The sequence below is a fragment of the Mustela nivalis genome (assembly GCF_964662115.1).
Source record: "Mustela nivalis genome assembly, chromosome: 4".
NCBI classification, from domain to species: Eukaryota; Metazoa; Chordata; class Mammalia; order Carnivora; family Mustelidae; genus Mustela; species Mustela nivalis.
Genome location: NC_139023.1, coordinates 14,684,744 through 14,691,310, shown reverse-complemented (window position 1 = coordinate 14,691,310; position 6,567 = coordinate 14,684,744).

Here is a 6,567-nt window from a genome sequence, read left to right as displayed (position 1 = left end):
CTCAGGGCTTGACCCCAGGACCCTGAGATCATGACCTGAGCCAAAGGCAGATGCTTAACCAACTGAGTCACCCAGGCGCCCCACTGGCTTCCCTATTCTTAAAAATATAGTACATACTTTTCAAAATATGAAAAACATTACCATAACATAAACTACAAAGATTCAGGTGACCTGTATTAAATTTCTTTGAGAATGTCTGTCAGCTATCTAGTGAGATGGGACTCCACAAAATAATGAATAAGTCATTTAAAGAATTAGCAAATATAACAACACAACAGTTGTGAAACAGAAGACTCACCTGTAGTATGTTGCAAAATGAAAGAGAGTAAGTAGGTTTTAAACTTCTTTGTGGTCATAAGAAAAAGAGGCAATATAACTCATCTTACAGTTTCCATAAAGACACACAAACATGTACCACACACAACACAGTATAAGCAAAATACTACTATTATTAAAAAACACAATTGAATTTTTTATGTTGTATGTTATCAGAACTAGAAGTAGAATGGGGGTGATGTAATAGTTATTTTCTGTAAATTTTAATTCAGTTAAAATGAATTAATCCTTAATAATTTTCTTTAATGTAATTTCAGACACTCATTACTTACTCTTAGCTCTAAGGAACTAGTTTATTCACCCTCCTAAAAATACTATGAACTGTCTTTTTCAAGTCCTTGACTTATTTGCTAATGTTTCAGTTAATGAAGACATGGTATTAGGTGTTTTGGAGGATCTAAATATGAAAAGATATTATCTATAAGCACTTATTGCTTACAGTTTAAGACAATTAAACTAAAAATGTCCACATAAAGAATTCTTTCAAACATTTATGGAAGAAATAAAACTAACCCTTCATAAAATATTGAGGAAGAAGAACTACTTTCTAACTCATTCTATGAGGCCAGTTTTATCCTGACATAAAGGACAAAGATATAACAGGAAGGAAAGAGGAGGGAGGAATGAAGGAAGGAAGGAGAGAAAGAGAGAGAGAAAGAAAGAGAGAGAAAAAGAGAAAGAGAGAAAGAAAAAGAAAAGGGAACCAGGCTGATGTTTTTCTTGAATATAGACTTGAAAGCCTTAACACAATAATAGTATATCGTATCTCATGATATGTAGAAAAAAAGTTCTCAACCATTACCAAGTCAGATTTGTTCTAGGAAGAGAAGGTTGTTTTAATTTTTGAATATACTTAAAGTGATATACCATGTGATTTCCTCAGTAGTCTCAGGAAAAACATTTGACAAAATCCAAAAGAATAGGAATAGAAAGGAATTTCATCAACATCATAAAGAGTATGTAAAACCTACAGCCAATATCACACTCAGTGGTGAAAAACTGCTTTCCTTATAGGACCTGAAAAAAGAGTAAGATGTCTGCTCTTACTACTTTTCAACATTGTACAAGAAGACCTTATAATCATTAAACTGTACGCTCTCAGCCAGTCAAATTCATGGCATATAAATTTTACCTCAAAAAAACCCTGAAATGTTTAAGACAAGGAAGTAAATCAATTACCCCTTTATTTTACTTTATTTATAATCTCCTGTAGAGTTAAAGAGATGTATAACATAACTTTTTTCAATATTTGTTATGTTGGATCATAAAATGACTAAAAGTGCAGGAACTGAAACTTCACATAAAATTAAAAAAATAGAAGTTCAAATTATCTTCCTCAGTTGAAGACGTAAGCATGTTAATTGCTCATTATTGGAAATATTCATTAAAATACACTCTATTTTTGGTCAAAATTATCTAGCTCTCCCACAGGCGATAAGCTTATACCAATAAGTCAACATATTCAAACCACAAACTAAATTAATTTCATATATATATATATATATATATATATATATATGAGAACTTTCATTTAAAACACAGTATGAAATATCTAGCTAGGTAAAAATAAATGCATAGTCTGATAAAATTGATTTTAAAATATAGCTATACATTTTAGCATCTTCTATTGTAATCATTTATACATAGCTAATGATGCATTTACCACATTTTATTAGAATAATATATGTAAGCTATTGTTCCAAAAGGAGGGCATAAAAATAATACTTAACAATCAAGATATGGAAAATGCAAAATAATGCATATGGATAATTCACTGCCCAAAACCCTTGCTGACATAACTATAATTTAAATATTTTAAGTATTATTCATTTGCAATATCCAGACTTTGAGTGGGGAAAGATAATAGGAAGGCATTTTGTTGGTAGTGTTTTCTTTTTTTCAACTAATAATCTTTCCTTCGTATTTTGGGCCACCACTCCTGTCTGTTTAACAGGGAAAGACTTACTTTGCAAATGGAATTGTAATATTAAATGAACACTAGAGGAGCTGTTTTGAGCTTCCAGAGGATTCCTGTAGTATTATTTAATTACTTTAAACATTTTGAATTACATTTTATATATGATTTGAGGAAGAGGTCCAACTTCATTAATATTACCTTTGGCTATACACTGTCAAGTCCATTTCATTGATCTCCATGAATCTATTCATAAGCCATTTCTCTTGATTACTAAACTTTGGAGTAAGATAACATATCAGCATGTGTTATCTCTGCAGCATTTTATTTTTCACCACTGGTTTAAGTATTCAGTTTTCTTTGTATTTCCATATGAACTTTGGCAACACCTTGTCAATTTCTGTAAAATAGTTGGAATTTTTAGACAATTTCATTGAATTTTTAGAATTAATTTTAATCCTACATCCACTAGAGCCATTATAACTTGTAGAAATACATTTCCACTTCAATAAAGAATGGGTTCAAACTTAATCAATTTTTAATATAGACTGCTTTAGAAAGAAGATATCTATCTATCTATCTATGGACAATCAAATGGTATCCACAAATCAAAAATGAGTAATAGGTATGCAAAAAATAAAGAGAAAGGAATCCAAGTATATCACTTAAGAAAGCCAACTAACTGTGAGAGAAGAGAGCAAGAGAAGGAAGGAATACAGAAAAACTGAAACAAACAAACAAACAAACAAAAACCAGAAAACAAAACCAAACAAACCATAAAACAAGTAATAAAATGGCAATAACTACATACCTGTCAATAATTACTTTGAACGTAAATGGACAAAAAGTTCTAATCAAAAGACAGAGCGACAAAATGGATAAAAAAGCAAGACCCACCTATATGCTTTCTACAAGAGACTCATTTCAGACCTGAAGACATGTGCAGACTGAGTGTAATGGATAGTAAAGCATTTACCATGCAAATGGATGTGAAAAGAAAGCTGAGGTAGCAATTCTTAAACTGGAGAAAACAGACTTTAAAACAAAGACTATAGGGGTGGCTGTGTGGCTCAGTCAGTTAAGCATCTGCCTTTGGCTCAGGTCATGATCCCATTACTCTGGGATTGAGCCCCACATCAGGCTCCCTGCTTAGCTTCTCCCCCTCTCCTGCTTGTGTTCTCTCTCTCTCACTCTTTCAAAGAAATAAATAAAATCTTAAAAAAAAATCAAGACTGTACCAAGAGATAAAGAAGAACATTATAAAATCATAAAGTAAATAATCAGTAAGAAGTTATAATAATTGTAAATATTTATAGATACAGCATCGGAATACACAAATATAAAGCAGTTAGTAACAAATATAAAGGAAATAATTGATAGTAATACAACAATAGTAGAGGATCTTAACACTCCACTTATATCAATGGACAGATTATCCAAACAGAAAATCAACAAGGAAATAGTGGTTTTGAATGACACGTTGAACCAGATGGATCTAACAGATATATTCAGAACATTCCATCCTAAAATAGCAGAATACACATTCTTTTCAAGTATACATTAAACATTCTCCAGAACAGATCATTTGAAATCTCAACAATTTCAAAAAGATAGAAGTCAAATCACACATCTTTTCTGACCATGATATGAAACTAGAACTCAATCACAAGAAGAGAATCTTAAAAGAGCACAAATACATGGAGGTCATATATCATGCTACTAAATAATGAGTGGGTCAACCAAGAAATCAAAGAGGAAATAAAAAACTGACAAATGAAAATGAAAACACAATAATGCAAAATCCTTGGCATGCAGCAAAGGCAGTTCTCAGAGGGAAGCTTATAGCAATACAACCCTATCTCAAGAAGAAACAAACAAAAAACACACACACACAAAACAAAACAAAACACTCAAATAAACAACCTACCCTTACAGCTAAAGGAGCTAGAAAAAGAGCATGCAGGATCAAAAGGAAGGAAATAATAAAGATTAAAGCAGAAATAAATGAAATAGAAACTTACACACACACACACACACACACACACCAGAACAGATCAATGAAACAAAAAAGATCAACAAAACTGATTAAAACTTTAGCCAGACTCATAAGAGACAGAACTAAAAACAAACACCAAACTAAAACAAACAAAAACAGGAATGAGAAAGGAGAAATATCAATCAATACCATAGAAATGCAAAGGATTATAAGAAAATATAAGAAACTATATGCCAACAAATGCACAACCTGGAAGAAATGGATAAATAGTTAGAAATATATAACTTGCCAAAACTGAATCAAGAAGAAATAGAAAATTTGAATAGACATTACAAGCAATGAAATTGAATGAATTGATTACTGAACAAAAAATGCCCAATGAACAAAATTTCAGGATCAGACAGTGTCCAGCTAAATTCTACCAAACATTTAAAGAAGAGTTAATAACCTACTCTTCTTAAACTTTTCCAAAAAAATAGAAGAGGCGGGAAAGCTTCCAAATCTATTCTATGGGGCTATCATTATGCTGATACCAAAACCCGATAAAAGTACTACGATATCTCTGATGAACATAAGTATAAAAGTCTTCAACAAAATACTAGCAACCCTAATCCAAAAATACATTTAAAAAATCATTCAGTGTAATCAAGTGTAATTTATTCATATGATTCTAAGGGTGGTTCAATATTTGCAAAGCAATCAATGTGATACATCACATCAATAAGAGAAAGGATAAAAACAATATAATCTTTTTAAAAAATATTTTATTTACTTATTTGATATATACAGAGTGAGTACAGTAGGCAGAATGGCAGGCAGAGGGAGAGGTAGAAGCAGGCTCCTCACTTAGCAGGCAGCCCGATGTGGGGCTGGATCCCATGACCCTGGGATCATGACCTGAGCTCAAGGCAGACATCCAACTGACTGAGCCATGCAGGCACCCCGTACTTTCTTTTCAATAGATACAAACAAACATTTGACAAAGTATGACATCCATTCATGATAAAAATCCTCAACAAACTAGGTTTAGAAGGAACATACTTCTTAATAAAGGCCATATATGAAACACCCACAGCTATCATACTCAATGATAAAAAACAGAATTTTTCCCTGAGCTCAGATCAAGACAAGTATGTCCATTCTCACCACTTCTATCTAACATAGTACTGCAAGTCCTAGCCACAGTAATCAAACAAGAAGAAGGAATAAGTGGTATCCAAATTGATAAATAATAACGTTCAATATTTACAGATGCCATGATTCTATGATAGAAAACCTGAAAGACTCCACCCAAAAACTACCAGAACTGATAAATGAATTCAGTAAGGTCAGAGGTACAAAATCAATGCATAGAAATCCACTGCATTTCTTTACACTAATAATGAAGCAGTAGAAAGAGAAATTAAGAAAACAATCCCATTCATACTACAAAAGAATATGGTACTGGCACAAAAATGGACACATAGATCAATAGAACAGAATAGAGAGCCAAGAAAAAAGAACCCACAATCACATCGTCAATTAGTCTTCAACAAAGGAAGCACGAATATCCATTGGGAAAAAGACAGTCTCTTTAACAAAGGGTGTTGGGAAAACTGAGGAGCAACCTCAAGAAGAATGAAACTCAATCACTCTCTTTTTTTTTTTTTTTAAGATTTTATTTATTTATTTGACAGACAGAGATCACAAGTAGGCAGAGAGGCAGGCAGAGAAGAAGAGAGGAGGAAGCAGGCTCGCCGCTTAGTAGAGAGCCCGAAGCAGGGCTCGATCCCAGGACCCTGAGATCATGACCTGAGCTGAAGGCAGAGGCTTTAACCCACTGAGCCACCCAGGCACCCCTCAACCACTCTCTTAAACCATACAAAAAATAAACTCAAAATGATTAAGGACTTAAATGTGAGACTTGAAACTATAAAATCCTAGAAGACTGCATAGGCAGTAATTTCTCTGGCATTGGTCATAGCAACATTTTTTTGGATACATCTCCTAAGGCAAGGGACACAAAAGCAAAAATAAAGTACTGGGACTTCATCAAAATAAAAAGCTTCTGCACAACAAAGGAAACAATAAGACTAAAAGGCAAGTGAACCTACTGAATAGAAGATATGTGAAAATGATATATACAACAAAGGTTTAGTATCCAAAATATATAAAGAACTTATAGAACTTACACACACACACACACACACACACACACACACACACACACAATTCAATTAAAAAATGGGCCTAAGACAGGAACAGAAATTTCTCTAAAGATCACATACAGATGGGGGCGCCTGCGTGATTCGGACATTAAGCATCTACCTTAAGCTTAGGT